Source organism: Lissotriton vulgaris, unplaced genomic scaffold (assembly GCF_964263255.1).
Source record: "Lissotriton vulgaris unplaced genomic scaffold, aLisVul1.2 SCAFFOLD_1386, whole genome shotgun sequence".
Lineage (NCBI taxonomy): Eukaryota > Metazoa > Chordata > Amphibia > Caudata > Salamandridae > Lissotriton > Lissotriton vulgaris.
Genome location: NW_028244137.1, coordinates 222,109 through 238,873, shown reverse-complemented (window position 1 = coordinate 238,873; position 16,765 = coordinate 222,109). Strand labels below are relative to the sequence as shown.

The window sequence follows — 16,765 nt, the reverse complement described above, 5'->3', positions numbered from 1 at the left end:
TTAAGAAATATGTGTGCTCTACACTGATTATTCCCCACACTGTGAGAGGTATTTACTTTTTGTGGAAACTTTCACACACTGTATCTTTTATGTCTGGCACTCTGAGGGGGTTTAAATAAATGCGGGTGTCTGTGACCATTGCACTGCATTGTACTCACACTGTATGCAGTGCTAACAGAAGAGGAAACCACTACGCTGCACTTCACTGTGTGGAGACCTTCACTGAAGACTTAATCTGTGTATATGGAACTGCTTTTTACCTTGACTGGGGAAAATAAGTTGGGATATGCATAATCATTTGTTAAGTGTATTTGTATAACACATTATCACCCGAGAGGTATCCTAGTGCTGTGCAGGTGTGTAAGTCTAGCCTAGAGGGAGGAGTCATTCAAAGAACCAGGGCATCAGCTTCTTGGTTAGCTCAAGAAGTGAGGAGGAGGCTCTGATGAGTTGAGGGAAATCGTTCTACGCTTTAGGATCCATTTCTGTGTATGCGTGGGATGTGTTTGAGTATGAGTCCGGCTGAACATAGGTTCATAGGGGGTTGATGGAAGGAGATGCAGTTGTGAATGTAGGCAGGGATTTGTTGGTTAGTGCCTTGAAATGTGGGTGCGTATACATCTGGAGCTAAGCAGCTCTGAAATGTGTTCTGAGTGGGAGGTTGTGGATACGTCTGGTTGCTGCATTTTGGTTGGTTTGCAGCTGTCTGGTGAGCTGTTTGATGATTCCTACCCGGAGAGTGTTCACATAGTTGAAACTACTGGTGATGTGTGCGTAGATGGCGGTCTTCTGCGTGAGCCATTATACATTTTTCTGCAGGGTGTGGAAGCAGTGACATCATAGACCTGGGCGAATAAGTTCAGCTTTTTGTAGATGATGATCCCTAGGCTGCTGGCAGGCGAGTTAGGGGTGGAAGTAGGTCCTTGGTTGGATGGCCTTCAGGTGGAGTCCCATGGGCAGGTGTTGTTTCCAAAGATCAACACTTCTGTCTTGTCAGTGTTGGTTTCTACTTCCGTAATGCAGGTAGTGAACTTGTTTCTTGTGTTGTAGATTTTGCCCAAGAGTGTCACTATTAGTTGTGTGTTGTCACTGTAGCAAAGGATGTTGATGTACTGGGTATGAATGATGTTAGTCAGTGGGGTTATTTAAGTGTTGAATAGTGTTCTGCTGAGGAGTGAACCTTGAGGTGCTCCGCAGATGAGATTTCTGGTTTGCAAGGAGTATGACGTCAGGTTGAATGTCAGAGTTCTTTTTATCTGGAAAGAGTAGATCAATTGCATGCCGATTCTTGAATCTCGATCTTGTGAAGGCGCCTGATGAGGATGTGTGACACACCGCCATGAGGTTCAATAGGATGACAGCCTTACCCTCTCCTCTGTCCTGGATCATGCAAATGGCATAGGTAGGTTCAATGGGTGCTGCTTCTGTGCTCTGGTTGGGCGGCATCGAGATAGGGTGGCCTTGAAAAACTGGTGGTTGATGAGGTTGCTGGTCAGACACTTATTGATGGTTTTCTCTAGGACTTTGGCCATGTATGGTAGGAGGGTGATTAGTCCGTAGTTGGAGAGTTTGTTAAGATCCTCGGAGGGTTTCCTCTCTAGGGCTGTGACAGCTGCCTGCCTCCAGGTTTCTGGGAAGAGGACCACATTGATGGAGTCATTCAGGATGGGAGTGAGGACTTCACTGATGGTGGTTAGACCTTTGTTGAAAGTGTGGTGGGGGCATGGGTCTAGGGGGCCCCGGAGCTGAGGGTCTTCATGGTTGCGTCAGTCTTGTTTGCGGTGATGCCGTTCCACATGGTCAAGGTCCATTCTTCAGCTGAGATTGGAAGACTGGCTGCGAGGTCACTGGAGTCAGGTTGAAGGTTGAAGTTGTGTACGTGTATATAATCTTCCTCCAAAAGAAGTTAGAGATTGCTTCAATGGGTTTTGTAAGGGGGGTTGTTGCTGACTTCAATGCGGTTGTTGTGGGATGTTCACGTGGCATTTCAGACATGCTGGTGGACGAATGTCAGGGCAGATTTGAAGACGTTGTTGTCTGCCGTGTCTTTGCTCATTCTCAACTTGCTTTAGAGTTGCTTATACTGCTGCATCACCACCCTGAGTTCTTCTGTGTACCAGCTGGCATGCTTTTTTTATCTTGATTTTATTTTTGTGTTGCTATTCTTGAGGGGGTGCAGGTGGTGATCCATTCATTGACGCACTTGACGTCTTTTGTTAGGCTGCTGGTATGCTTGAGGGGTCCACGGTGTTGATGCAGGTGGTGAGCGATTAATTGAAGTTCTTGACGTCTTCCGTTAGGCTGCTGGTATGCTTGAGGGGGTGCAGGTGGTGATCCATTCATTGAAGTTCCTGATGTCTTCTGTTAGGCTGCTGGTATTCTTCAGTGGGCTAGGATGTTGGTGCAGGTGGTGATCTAGTCATTGAAGTTCTTGACGTCTTACGTTTGGCTGCTGGTATGCTTGAGGAGGTCTAGAGTGTCGGTGCAAGTGGGGATCCATTCATTGAAGTTCTTAATGTCTTCCGTTAGGCTGCTGGTTCGCTTGAGGGGGGGCAGGGTGTGGGTGCAGGTGGTGATCCATTCATTGAAGTTCTTGATGTCTTCCGTTAGGCTGCTGATATGCTTGAGAGGGCCAGGGTGTTGGTGCAGGTGGTGAGCCAGTCATTGAAGTTCTTGATGTCTTCCGTTAGGTTGCTTCTGTGCCTGAGGGGGTCCATGGTGTTGGCGCAGGTGGTGATCCATTATTTGAAAATCTTGATGCCTTCCGTTAGGCTGCTGATATGCTTGAGAGGGCCAGGGTGTTGGTGCAGGTGGTGAGCCAGTCATTGAAGTTCTTGATGTCTTCCGTTGGGTTGCTTCTGTGCCTGAGGGGGTCCATGGTGTTGGCGCAGGTGGTGATCCATTATTTGAAAATCTTGATGCCTTCCGTTAGGCTGCTGATATGCTTGAGAGGGCCAGGGTGTTGGTGCAGGTGGTGAGCCAGTCATTGAAGTTCTTGATGTCTTCCGTTAGGTTGCTTCTGTGCCTGAGGGGGTCCATGGTGTTGGCGCAGGTGGTGATCCATTATTTGAAGTTCTTGATGTCTTCCGTTAGGTTGCTTCTGTGCCTGAGGGGGTCCAGGGTGTTGGTGCAGGTGGTGATCCAGTCATAGAAGTTCTTGATATCTTCCGTTAAGTTGATGGTATGCTTGAAGGGGGCTAGGGTGTCGGTGCAGGTGGTGATCCATTCACTGAAGTTCTTGATGTCTACAGTTAGGCTGCTGGTATACTTGAGGGGGGCAGGGTGGTGGTGTAGGTGGTGATCTAGTCATTGAAGTTCTTGATATCTTCTGTTAAGTTGCTGGTATGCTTGAAGAGGGCTAGGGTGTCGGTGCAGGTGGTGATCCAGTCATTGAAGTTCTTGATGTCTTCCGTTAGGTTGCTGGTATGCATGAGGGGTGCCAGGTTGTTGGTGCAGGTGGTGATCCAGTCATTGAAGTTCTTGATGTCTTCCGTTAGGTTGCTGGTATGCTTGAGGAGGTCCAGGTTGTTGGTGCAGGTGGTGATCCAGTCTTTGAAGTTCTTGATGTCTTCCGTTAGGTTGCTGGTATGCATGAGGGGTGCCAGGTTGTTGGTGCAGGTGGTGATCCAGTCATTGAAGTTCTTGATGTCTTCCGTTAGGTTGCTGGTATGCTTGAGGAGGTCCAGGTTGTTGGTGCAGGTGGTGATCCAGTCTTTGAAGTTCTTGATGTCTTCCGTTAGGTTGCTGGTATGCTTGAGGTGACGTGTGTTGTGGGCAGAAGCCCAGTCCTTCTCTGAGATGTTCTTCCAGCAGTGGCTGCCTGCCCAGAGGTGGTGAATCTCCTGTGATTCAGGGTGCTGAGCTTGAACCTTTAAAGGGTGTTTCAGTTCAGGTGATAGGTGTTTGTTTGTAGACTCAGATGTTATTTAGTGTGGAGAAGTTAGGGTCCAGGAAGTGTTCAGCTGTGTGGGTGAGTCTGGTGATGTGCTGAGTACGGCCGAGGGTCCCAAGACATTTGAGGAGGGAATTTGAATTGGAATCAATACGGTCCTCTAGATGAAAGTGCTAGTCTCCATGGAGGTTGAAAGTGCTGGAGTCAATGATAATATCAAGTCTATATTCGTTCTGATGTCCATTCTTTCTGTTACACAGACCTATATCTCTATATTATCAAAGTCAAAACAAGCCTTTTCCAATCTTTCTCCTGCATTTTACTTTGGGACTACTGGCTTCTGATCATTCACTTTATCGTTAACAGGAAAAGACATAGGTTGGCTAGTTCACTTTAATGCTTCCAAATATTTTGAGGATACCCAGTGCTGAATGCTTCAATCTGTGACCCAAATTGAACCTCGTTTAGTTCGTGAACATCTGAGGAGAAAAATAAATGGTTTTATTTCCCCACACGGGACTCGGTCCTTGTGAAGGTCACCTTCATCAGATAGGAGCCTGCTGTATCCTCTCTGGTTGTCTACTTGATGTCTGGAATACTACGTGGAATACACATCCAGGCTCCTGTGATCCAAGACTCTTTACCAAGAGACTAAAAACAGCCAAAGTTTACCCCAGTCAGACTCAGGGCTAGTGAGCGGAAGGTTTATCTACCTGTGCACTTGTGAAAGAACTCAACAAGGTGTGACTGCAGGACTCGTACTTCAAGATTTTGGACATTTACAGAGATACTGTCACAAAGACAATCGCAGCCTAATCTAATGACAAAAACATCAAGCTTGATCTGACTGTCCAAGCAACCGTAGATGTATCCATGAGAAGGCTTCTGGTCCTGGTACTTAACCAGGGTCAATCACATCATTTCACCTTGTTTCACGCCCAACCATCCATTCATTTTGCATTTTGTGCAGTTTTCCGATCCTGCTGACACGGGGAAACATCGCTAAGGCTATTTCCTGCATTTAGGCTTCAGGCTTCAGGTTCAGTGGGTGGAGGCAAGATCTATTTTATTTCGTCATTGTTTAAAAAAAATCTTGAATAACCCTGAACACCTACCTGACTTATTACACACTCTTGCGCCCCGGTCCCCGCAGCCCTGTGGCTGATTGATGTGGAGGGCATAGACAAGAGCAAAGACCGGAACCACTCACTACCGGTAGTGTGCAATTTTGGTTGGCGCTCTAGTTGCTACACGCCCCTTGACAACTATTTTAATCCAATATGGCGCGTGACCGCAGCGGACGCGTGCAGCGGGCGTGCCGGCGGTGTGCCGAATGGTGCGCCAAAGGCAAACCCGTCTGCCCCCGTCCCCGCCAGTATGTCGCCTCTCGCCAGAAACGCTGGCCAAAATCTGCCAGGTAGCTGTCTTTACTCCAGAGAGGTTTTATTAAATCTGCGTTCTTCATCTCACCATTGTAGCTTTCCCCCACTTCATCCCCTGAGTGGCCCGTCATGCTGTCCGTGCGGCACGTTTGTACTTTCTAAACCTATGCCTTTATCCGTATCTCCTGTCATACCCCCCTCAACATGGGCTAAAAATACTGCAGTTAAATGTTTGGTCATTAGCTAAACACCATGCAGAAATATACGACCTTATCATTGATGAAACTCCTGATATTTTCTTTCTGACCGAGACTTGGCTTAGTGATGATATGACGAATGCACTGAATCTGGCGCTACCCCCTGAATACTCGATTTCTTTGGTGAACAGAGCGACTAGGGGAGGCGGTATCGCTGTGATTACCAGGTCTAGCTACTCCTGTCTTTTTGATAAAGTTAATATGGAGGGAGGTGAATGTGCTCACTTTAGTATCTCTGTGAGCACTCATTTTACCCTTTCCGGTCTATTAATATATAGGCCTCCCAGACCTGCCTCCGGTTTTAACAATGCTCTCTTAGAGACAGTTGGAGCATTTGCTGTGGAATGGGCTAATTTTAGCATTTTTGGCGATCTTAACCTCCACTTTGATCTGGATCAGGATCAGACTATTTGCACTATGCTTGCTGATTTAGCCGCATTTCAGCTCCATCCAATAGTTAAAAGCCCTACACATAAAAGAGGCCATATTTACCAACATTGAGATGGCCACAGCGACTACCCCTACTCCTATGGCCTGGTCCGACCATCTCCTAGTCGAAATGACCACTCCCACATCTACATCTTCACACAACAATACTCAACGTTCGGTATATAAAAGACTGTGGCGTAAGTTTCAACTTGAAGATTTCCACGCACTTTTAGGGGCGGACCCTTTAGGCCTTTTTAGTAATGTTGAGACAGGATATGACTCATTTTGTGCCTGGATCACCCGGGCTCTTGACACTCTTATCCCGGCAACCTGGATTAAGGGTCGCACGCAGGATTCTAACCCCTGGTATAGTGACACCTTGACTCCTCTGAAGAAGGCATGTAAAAGGTATGAGCGCGAGTGGAGGAAAGACTATACTCCTGGAAAAAAAGCTTACTATCTAGCCCATGGGTACTCACAAACTTTCTCTCGGGGCCAAATTTACAGTTTGGTTTGTGTCCGAGGGCCGCATCGGTGGGGGGGCATGGTCAGTGGGGGAGGGGGAGGGGCTAGAGCAACAACATAAAACTGACCATGAGGTTGATCATAGGTCCCTGCAGCGGATGCCTTCGTCCACTGAGCCGTCCCGGCATACACACATCTCTCTCGGTCTCCCTCCCTCTCTCTAGCTCTCTCTCCCTCTCACCCTCCCTCTCTCCCGTCTTCCTCTGTCTCACTCCGACTGTCTCACTCCCTCTCACTCACTCCCTCTCTCTCACTCCCTCTCCGTCCCCCTCCCTTTCCCTCCCTCTCACTCACTCTCTGTCTCACCCCCTTTCCCTCCCTTTCCCTCCCTCTCCGTCTCCTTCCCTTTCCCTCCCTCTCACTCCCTCTCTGTCTCCATCTCACTCCCTCTCCCTCCCTGTCCGTCTCACTCCCTCTCTCTCCCTCTCCCTCCCTCTCCCACTCATTCACTCTCACTCTCTCCCGCTCTCTCACTCGCTCACTCCCTCCCACTCACTCCCTCCCATTCACTCCCTCCCTCTCACTCTCACTCACACTCACTCACTCTCACTCACTCACTCACTCACTCACTCACTCCCTCCCTCCCTCCCACTCACTCCCTCCCTCCCACTCACTCCCTCCCTCCCACTCACTCCCTCCCTCCCACTCACTCCATCCCTCTCACTCATTCTATCCCTTTCACTCACTCCATCCCTCTCACTCACTCCATCCCTCTCACTCACTCCATCCCTCTCACTCACTCCATCCCTCTCACTCACTCACTCCATCCCTCTCACTCACTCCATCCCTCTCACTCACTCACTCCATCCCTCTCACTCACTCACTCCATCCCTCTCACTCACTCACTCCATCCCTCTCACTCACTCCCTCCCTCTCACTCCCTCCCTCTCACTCACTCCCTCCCTCTCACTCACTCCCTCCCTCTCACTCACTCATTCTCTCTCACTCACTCACTCCCTCTCACTCACTCCCACTCACTCATTCTCACTCCCTCTCACTCTCTGTCACTCTCTCACTCCCTCTCCTTCCTTCCCTCCCTCCCTCTCTCTCTCCCCCTCCCTCTCTCTCTCCCCCTCCCTCCCTCTCACTTCCTCCCTCCCTCTCACTCCCTCCCACTCCCTCCCTCTCACTCACTCACTCACTCCCTCTCACTCACTCACTCCCTCTCACTCACTCACTCCCTCTCTCTCACTCACTCACTCCCTCTCACTCACTCACTCACTCCCTCTCACTCACTCACTCACTCCCTCCCACTCACTCCCTCCCACTCACTCCCTCTCACTCACTCCCTCCCTCCCTCCCTCTCACTCACTTCATCCCTCTCACTCACTCCCGCTCACTTACTCAACTCATTTACTCACTCACTCCCACTAACTCCCTCTCCCTCTCTCACTCCCTCTCCCTCACTCACTCCCACTCACTCACTCCCACTCATTTACTCATTCTCTCTCACTCCCTCTCAGTCACTCACTCCCTCTCAGTCACTCACTCCCTCTCCCTCACTCCCTCTCACTCCCTCACTCACTCCCTCCCTCTCACTCCTTCCCTCCCTCCCTCTCACTCACTCACTCCCACTCTCTCTCTCCCTCACCGTCCCCCTCCCCCTCCCTTTCCCTCCCACTCCCTCTGTCACCTCACCCTGCCTGTGCGCCAGCCGGGGCACACACACACTCACAGCCGCACCCGAGCACTTCACAGGTCATCAAAAGACCATTTGCATGTTAATGATGCCTTTGTATTTCACCTCTCCTTAGGCCCCTGCAGCTTTACTCTCGCCATTCCTACGATCGCCCGCCGGCAGCCCCCACAAAGCAGCAAGAGTCTCGGCAGCCCCCACAAAGCAGCAAGAGTCTCTCTCGCTGCTGCAGACACTTTAAAAAAAAACTCGGGAAACACAGGTATGATGTCTCGGGGTCCGCGGGCCGCCAGGGAAGGCTTGCCGGGCCGCCACAGGCCCGCGGGCCGTACTATGAGTACCCCTGATCTAGCCGAACTTAAAACATATCATAGAGCTGTAGGCAGGGCTCGAGCGGAGTGCTATGCTTCTGAGATTAAATTGAGCTCCAACCTCGCTAAAGTCATCTTCAAAATTCTCAAAGATCTCAGTGCCAAAAAATCTCCAGCGCCTATTCCTACGTCAGAACCTCAATGTGAAGAATTGGCCTCCTTCTTCGTGGAGAAAATACGGGCTATTTATCAATCTTTTCCTTCCATGACTATGCCCGGTCCATCTCTTTTCATTAGACCAGCCCTAGCCTCTAATCTGACGGCTATCTCAGAGATTTCCTGGGAAGAATTTAGCAAATTGACTGTGAAAATTAAGTCCGGCTCTCTGGCCGACCCACTCAAACCTGCTCATTTCAGAGAATCCTCTCTGCCCTGCATGGCTCCGCTACACCAGCTGATTAATGCCTCTTTCTCATCCGCAATTGTTCCGGTGAAATGGAAACAGTCGTGGGTCTCTCCCATCCTTAAAAAACCTAGTTTAGACCCTATGAAGCCTGAAAATTACAGGCCTATCTATTTTCTTCATTGGGTAGCGAAGGTGGCAGAATCACATGTTAGTACTATACTCACCAACGTCCTGAGCTCTAATAACATTCTGGACGAAACGCAACATGGTTTCCGTGCCGGTCATAGTAAGGACACCACTCTCTTGGCCATGACGGAACACCTGCGGATTATCCTTGACCATGGTCAAACGGCGGCACTGATCCTGTTAGATCTCAGTGCCGCCTTTGACACTGTATCCCACAAGGTTCTGCTCCACCGTCTTGAGGAGGCAGGGATCACTGATCTGGCCCTTACTTGGTTCAGATCCTTTCTGACCGAGAGGTCCTTTCGTGTTTCCACCCCTCCTTTCCTATCTCAGGTACATCTTATTGAGCAGGACGTCCCCCAAGGCTCGGCATTGAGCCCCACATTGTTTAAACTTTATGTTCAGCCGCTAGCTGATGTCGCCAGACAATGGGACCTCACCATCATCTCATATGCTGACGACACGCAGCTAGTGGTTGCCCTAACTGAAGGATCGGCCCCAAATGTCTCCAGGTTTAAAAGCGGCCTTATTGCCGTGGCAGACTGGATGACATCTAACTGTCTGCAACTAAATGCAAACAAGACAGAGGTGCTACTGGTTGGAAAAAACGTAGACCTATGGGGCGATCACTGGTGGCCCAATGCTCTGGGTAAAGCCCCAGAACCCAAAACAGAAGTCAAAAACTTGGGGGTGTGGCTGGACTCCGCCCTTAGTTTTTGCTTACATACAAAAAAAGTTGCTGCTACATGCTTTGGCATTTTACGAGGTCTAAGACCTATTTTAAAGTAATTTGACTCATCTACAAGACAGCTGATAGTCCAGTCCACGGTTCTTTCCCGATTGGACTACGCTTGTTCCTTGCTTGTGGGAGCCAATCAAGCTGAGATCTTTCTGATGCAGCGCACTCAAAATGCGGGTTTGTTTTGAAACCCAGTGAAAAGTGCACGGTGCTAGTAAGTTCTCTTGCTAGTACTTCATAGTATCCCCACTGGATAGCCAGCCTGTGCCACACGGCACCAGGGAGAATCTCCCCATGCTCTGTATTTTTCCTCCCAACCATAGTCCTGTCAGCACCTCCATCCTTCAGGGTAATGAGATTCCTCCCTTGGAGGATAACTAACAACACAGACCCCATGATATTTAAATGGATGCACCTAGGGACATCTGTGTCCCCTTCCAAAATGGTGATTGCTGCTAGATTGTGCCCAACAGGGGCACATTACCCAAGTTAACAACTCACTATAATGGGTGCTGCTGGGACACGTCTGTCACCTGACAGTTCTTTAGTGAATGCCCCCTCAGTGTGACCCCTGTAGCAAGTTATCCTTTTGAGCTTGAAAGGATGTTCTTTTCCTTTTGTACTGACTTGAAACCCAATTCCTTTTTGCCTGCGTCCTATCCATGGGAATGTTATCGGTTCCTACGTATTAAGTAGGACTGTGTATTCTGGACAACATAAGCATCAAAATATGGGAACTTGGTTCACGAGTATCATCGGGAATTGTTGGCCTGGTTCCTAACTAGCTCCCAGTGCCCCATCTGAACCCCCTAAACTCACTAGGATACCAGATGGTATCAGCGACCACGAACATGACCCCTTTTGTACTCCCCAAGGGAAACATGGAAACAGACCTAGCCTTTTGTTGTTTACTTTTGCATGCCCAAGGTAAACACAAGAAAGATACAAATTGTCTTTTCAAACATTTATTGAAACAATCGTATTCTTGTGTAAAAAGAGTGTGCTGCAATTATCAGGCAAAACAAACAAAGCAGTGTAACCAGCATTACAAGAATGGTTAAAAGACAAAGATGTAAAGCTTTCCCTTTTGGGTCCACTTTGGTTCTCCCTTAGTGTTGCATTTTAGGCTGTCTCGGCTCGCTCTGCATAGCCACATATAACACATTTGTGTTATTAGTTTGAGACTATGCTATACATGTTTGTTATTCAGGGACTATTCTTCGGATTTCGTCTTCATATTTCACACAAGGTGCTTGGGATACATAACAACGTAGTGTACTGTTTTCTTTGCTCGTCCAGCAACAGCTCCTTACATTTAGACATAACAAGGTCGCATAACTGCAACTCCAGCACAATAGTTTTATGATATAAACGGTGTTCCGTCCCCTTGGGGGCAGAGAGGAGAATTCCGGCTGAGAGGACTGTTCTGGAATGACAGCAGTGCCCGATATGCAGCCCTGCTTAAACTAACTTTACACTCATGAGGCGGACCATCTTACTACTTACACTAGGTATGGGGTCTTGGGCCAATCCCAGAGATCGCAAATGTATCCCTATGCTCACATAGTAAGGGTAGAACTAGACACATATATAATTTGCCATGCTTGGGATGTTGGTCCTATACAATCAGATTAGTAATTCTAATAACTTTTAGTTGCATCTGTCTAATGATTGCAGCACATTTGCTTCATAATAGAATATGATCATTCCAATAAATGTATTTTAAACATTTGTTGTGTCTTTCTTGTGTTTAGAATGGGCAAGCATGAGTGACTAAGTGAGTAACAAAAGGGGAGGATCCGTTTCCACAGTGCCCTTGGGGATAGAGGGTCGCGTTTGAGCTTGCTGAAATCACCTGTTACTCTGGAAAGATTAGGCGTTCAGGTGAGGCACTGTGAGCTGCCAGGATTGGGCCGACAAGTACAGACGTTGTAGAGAGACTCAGTCCCTAAACTTTGATGTCCTGTTGTCCTAACAAACAGTTCTGCGTTACCAACGGAATCAGTGCAACAAGTTCACCATTGTAACCTTACTGTGTGGCTATATGATTATATTATTCTACTCCTACCTAACACTATGTATACGATTGCTAGCATAGTGGGAGTACCCTTTGTCAGATACCTTGGGTTAACCTAAACTGCCATACCTGACTAAGATGTATCACAAAGCCAGCCTGTGTAGAATGGTTAGCCTCCTTTTTTTGCATGAGTCTTTGTGTGTGTGTTAAAGGCAAATACAATTCTGTTGTGTTTAAACAGTTCTAAGGCACTCAGTTTGATTTTAAAACCTGCAATTTCCACTCAATTCCATATTCGTTCTCAGTTGACTTTGTCCATGCTGTAAGAGAGAAGTGCGATTAAGTGTAACATAGAATGCATAAGATACAATATTATTTAAAGATTATATATGATTTGGCCATGCTGTCATGCCATTGTCCACAACAGCCAATGCATTTTCCAAGATAATCCTGTCAATTTATATTAATCTTAAGCTTTCAGCGACGTCCACAGTTCATTGTAAGTGGTGTAGATGAATCTTTTAATATGTGGTGACCTAGGACCCAACAAGAAATCTTGTAAATCCATGTAATCAGAAAGTAAATATAGATGTTCCTTAACCCTTTCCACGCGGGGCTAATTCCCCCGCGGTGGAGCTGTGCTTATGACGAGCTGAGCTCATCATGACTCCGCCCACTCCTTTAGAACGCCCGCACAGGCGGGGAATTAGCCCCGCATGGGCCGGCAGCGGCAGTCATGAAGAGCTCAGCTCGTCATGGGCACAGCTCCACTGTGCCTCGTGACGAGCTGAGCTCGTCATGAGCATGCAAGGGTTTAACTGCAGATAATATGGAATGTTGTAACCATTGCTGTGTTTAAGCAGGTTCTGTCAGGTGCACCGTGCTCTTCGGGATCCGGCTGATGTTCTTATAGGTCCACCTCCAGACCTCGCCAAACTCTGCTTGAATATACCCAGAGCTTAGAGGTGATCAGGTGAGGGAAAAAAGGGGTAGGGAAGGTGTTGCGTGGGATTAGGAAACCTGAAAGACAAGAGACAACCCATTACTAAGGTGTTTACATCCTCCCTGCTCTATATATATTCTCACTAGCGTTGTTTCACTTAGCTTGATTATCTTGCTGTGGGGACTAGTAACCTTCTCTCCGAACGGCCTCTCCTAACGTGGAACAACCTGGCGGATAGCCTATAAAACACAAGCAGACATTAGTTCTCTGATCAGCCACTCAAGTCACCCTCAACCGTCTGGACTCCCCTTCCTCATACATACCCAGTTTCATTTCCCATACAGCTGAAAAGGAATGGCCAAATACCCCCCACAGGAGCAGGTATCCCCGATATCAAAGGCGGAGTAATCCAAAGCATGCTGTTCTGTTCACTCCACAGAATTAATCGTGCTCCTCAGAAAGCTAGCACCGTAACACAACAGTAAGGGACCAAAAGTAATAATATAAATAGTTCCAGTGACGTGGTATTCCCCATACAGCCGTCCTTGTCCAAAGCACCAAAAAACAACTCTACAGTACCTCTGGGCTCCTACGCGGTCTTGGACTCCCCGTATTCCTTTGAGGCTCCTATACCTCCGCAGACATGGCAAATCTGCACGGGTCCTCGGCACTCAATACAGTGGTGTAAGGCAGATTGTAGGACAAAAACAACAAGGTCCAGGAATGAGATCCAGCGGCCGCTGAACCTCGAACATCAGTTCCCCAACGAGGAAACAGTTCCTCCACGGTAGAATTTCTCCTTGTTTGCAGCCGCGAACAAACAAAGGTCTCACCCCTTCAGCATCGCGTATAGGACGAGACAGCGCAACCACTGTGCTCCATGAAACCAACAGCTAGGGTCCGTGTCTTCAGCAGAGCTGTCTGCGAAGCACCACAGAACTCCTGAAAGCAGGGGGCAGCTGCTCCGCTCTGGTACAGACTACAAAATCAAATACAACCCGACTTCTGGGTTTGAGGAGTCTATATAGATCCGCCTACCTAGAGCAAGGTCTTCTGGGACTGGTAGTTCTATCAATGCATTGCAGGCGCGATACCGCTTCAGATCCTGACAGAACGCCCTCCTCCCAAGCACCTCCTAGAACCCGGCTTCCCGGGATGGCGAGCATAAAACAATCGCACCGCCCTAGGGGCATGCACCCCGGAGCTGGGTTCCCACGAGTCATCCTCCGAGGTGTACCCCTTTTCTTTTCTTTTTGAAGTTTGCAGAGGAACAACAAAAATGGTGCATTCATAGTCATACAGTACAATACATAGTCAGAACCTCCTCCTGGCCTCCCATCAGGTAGGCTTCTGCCCAGGCCACTCCACGGAGTCAGTGATCATCGCAGTCCTGGACGAACTTAAAGGTAAAGCAGACATCAACCTTCCCCAGGCCTTGGTCCTCCTCGATTTGTCCGCTGCGTTTGACACGGTTGATCATTCTATTCGTCTTGGCTGTGTCAGCGCAGCGGGCATCCGGGGCGCCGCCTTCTCCTGGCTTGCGTCCTTTCTTTAGGGCAGAACCCAAGCGGTCAATCTATCTGGCTTCTCGGCCCCTCCCCGCTTGGTCACCTGTGGGGTCCCCCAAGGTTCCTCACTTTCTCCTCTCCTTTTCAATCTGTATATCTACCCTCTTATTATCTCTCTTCTTGAGCTGGGGGTCTCTGTATATAACTATGCGGATGACCTCCAGCTTGTTTTTGATCTTTCTTCGCCCTCTGTGTCACTTCCTAAGTTCTGTTGTACCTTAGTTTTTATATCTGAATGGATGAGCTCCAATCACTTGAAGCTCAACCCGGACAAGACGGAGCTTGTCCTCACGGGTGGTCCCTCTAATCCCTGGTCCGCGGTTTATTGGGCCCCCTCCTTTGGCTCCCCCCCTTTCACCGGTCTCTTCTGTCCGGACCTTGGGCATCAAGGTCAGCCATGATCTGACTATGCATGCCCAAGTTAGCTCCGTAGTGTCCTCTAGTTTCTTGTCCCTTCGCCTCATCCGGAAGATTTCCCGGTACTTCTCGACGGATGCTCTTAAAACCATAGTCATGGCCCTTATCATCTCTCGCCTCGACTATGGGAACGGCCTGTACGTGGGCATACCCGCCTACGAAACTCGCCGTCTCCAGGCCATTCAAAATCAGGCCGCCCGTCTCATTCTTCGCCTTCCCAAATCTTGCCACATCACCCTTGCACTTAATTCTCTTCATTGGCTTCCTGGGCAGTCCAGATCTATTTTCAAACTGGCCTGCCTGGCCTTCCGTGCTCACACCCATTCTGCTCCACTCTTTATTGGGTCTCTCATCACTCCTCACGCCCCCAGCCGCACCCTCCGCTCTTCCTCCCTTTCTCTTCTCCATGTCCCCCGTTTCCGTAAATCCAAAACGGGAGGCACCCGATTCTCGGTTTTGGCCCCCCAGATCTGGAATAGTCTCCCTCTGTTCATTCGCTCTATTCCTATCAACACCCATTTCCGCAAAGCTCTTAAAACTTTTCTGTTTTCTCAAGCATTCCCCTGCTAGCTCTCCCGCGCCCCCCTCATGAGTCTGGTCCAACCCTTCAGCGCCAGGAAGCCACTTGGCCGCAGTGCGCTTAATCAAGTTCTTTTTCAAATTTCAAAATGTTTCTGGACCAACAGTAAGATACAAATTACATGTCAATATAAACCATGGAGCCACTGGAACATGCCTTCATTCGTGGATCAATGTCCAAGTTACAATGCAGGGGCCAAATATCAATGATAATTACTCAGTAATACAATTGTCTCGGGTTAACCTAGAACAGCGCCCTGCCCCTTCGCCAACACGAGAGGGGACCACAGGGATAACAATCAGTCAAATCGACCCGTGCCTTGCAGGCCAGGTAGAGCGCTCTGTAGTATATTGTCAGTCAGCCAAATTCAGGACTGCAATTCCCCCCTGGCTCCCGCATGTTAAAAAAACATTAGTGCTGATGTTCAGAGGGCCTCTCATTCGGACACCCAATATGCGAGGAAGGTGGCATGCCTGCATTGTGGGGGTCATCATTCTCTAACAGATAACACTTCAATGGGGCCCAGATATCGGCCGGCCTAGAAGAAACCGGCAGTAGTTCAGAATATGTAGCAATCTGTTCCTGACAGTATGTGAGATCGTGTAACCAGTTCTTAAATTTAGGGGCTCTGCCTCTTCCCCAGCTGCAAGCTACCCTTCTCTTAGCTACCAAAATAAACTTACGGTGTGCCGGCGGTATCGTCTCCACATACCCTAATAGAGCGATTATTGGAGAGGGCGCCATGTCTGTATGTATCATCTTGGACACCGCAACGAATACCTGACGCCAGTAATCTTGCACTCCTCCACATTCCCATGCCAAACGTAGGAAGTCCGCCCCGGGGGCATTGCATCTATCGCAGGTGTCGGAGTCTCGCAGGTGAAATCTATGCATACGGACTGGGGTATAATAGAGTCTATGTATACATTTGTAATGTATAATTCCTAATCTGCTGCTTGATGAAACACGTTCAGTTTGTTGTAAACAGAATTCCCATTGTTTGTTACCCCTCTGCTAACACTATATACTCCAGTACCCCTCTAGTGCCGCTCTGCTAGCCCTCTAGTACACCTCTACCCCTCTACATATCTTCTACCCTTCTATCCAGCTACTGCCCCTCTAACACTCTACACTTCTACACCTGTTGTACACCTCTAATACCCCTCTACTATACATAGCCCTCTAATGCCACTGTTCTACCCCTTTACTACCTCTCTACAAATCATCTAACTGTCTATACTTATATCGATCTAATAACCCTCGACCCCTCTAACCCTATACCTTTCTACACCTATTCTACCCCTCTACTACCCATCTACTACCTCTCTACCCCTCTTCTTTCCATCTTCTACACCTATACCACTCTTATACCTATTTAGCCATCTTCTATCCCTCTACACCTCTTATAGCTTACTAGCCCTGTTCTAGCCATCTACTAGCCTTCTACACGTATAACCCTCTACTACCACTCTAAACC

At 48.6% G+C, this 16,765-nt stretch overlaps 1 protein-coding gene across 1 annotated transcript in view; it reads left to right on the top strand.

The window, feature by feature from the left end:
- The window catches only part of LOC147668136 (uncharacterized), a 54,096-nt gene that overhangs the window by 995 nt on the left and 36,336 nt on the right, over positions 1-16,765 (top strand). The gene's annotated exons all lie outside the window — the stretch shown is intronic.